A 703-nucleotide genomic window follows, 5' to 3' on the forward strand; every position below is an offset into this window, starting at 1 on the left:
CAAAATGTTGCTCTCTTTTATTCGGATCACATACTCATGCAGATAAGAAGACACATAATGGGAGAACAAAAATAACGTTTTTTGTTTTTTTTCTATGAAACGATATAAACGCAGCAGCCGGGTACATCCATGCATCGTACATAAATAGTAATAGACATTGAAAGTATACATAAATGCAACATAACGGTATGAAATGGAAATCGCGAGTGCTTAAGTGTTCCAGAGTGAGAAACACATATTGCAGAAGTTAGGAAATTATTTACGATCGGGCTTCTAATCGCCACACAAATTTCGTAAAAACAATTACAGTCCAATACTTTCACTGCATTTTTTGAACGTCTAGAAATCTATCAAAATAAGAACATACATATTCACACTTCAATTTGAGTTTGCAACATAAACATCCGTATCAATCTACAAACGACTTCTAATTGTAGCTCTAGATCTTCACTGTTAGTATATTTTCTCAAAGAAACGGAAGAGAGAAACGCAGAAAAAACAAAAAAATGTTTTTGGTGTGGGGAAGTGTCCATGTAATACATGGTTGTTTTGTAAATGAAGCAAGGAAAAAAATGTAGCAATTAGGCTTATTACTGATAATAGCAACAGGGAAATGATACATATAATGCTACTGATGATTCTAATGATAACAACGGTAGAGATGACTGACAATAGTGATGAACATAGGAACAGAAACAATAAT

The sequence above is a fragment of the Penaeus monodon genome, chromosome 24 (assembly GCF_015228065.2).
Source record: "Penaeus monodon isolate SGIC_2016 chromosome 24, NSTDA_Pmon_1, whole genome shotgun sequence".
NCBI lineage: Eukaryota > Metazoa > Arthropoda > Malacostraca > Decapoda > Penaeidae > Penaeus > Penaeus monodon.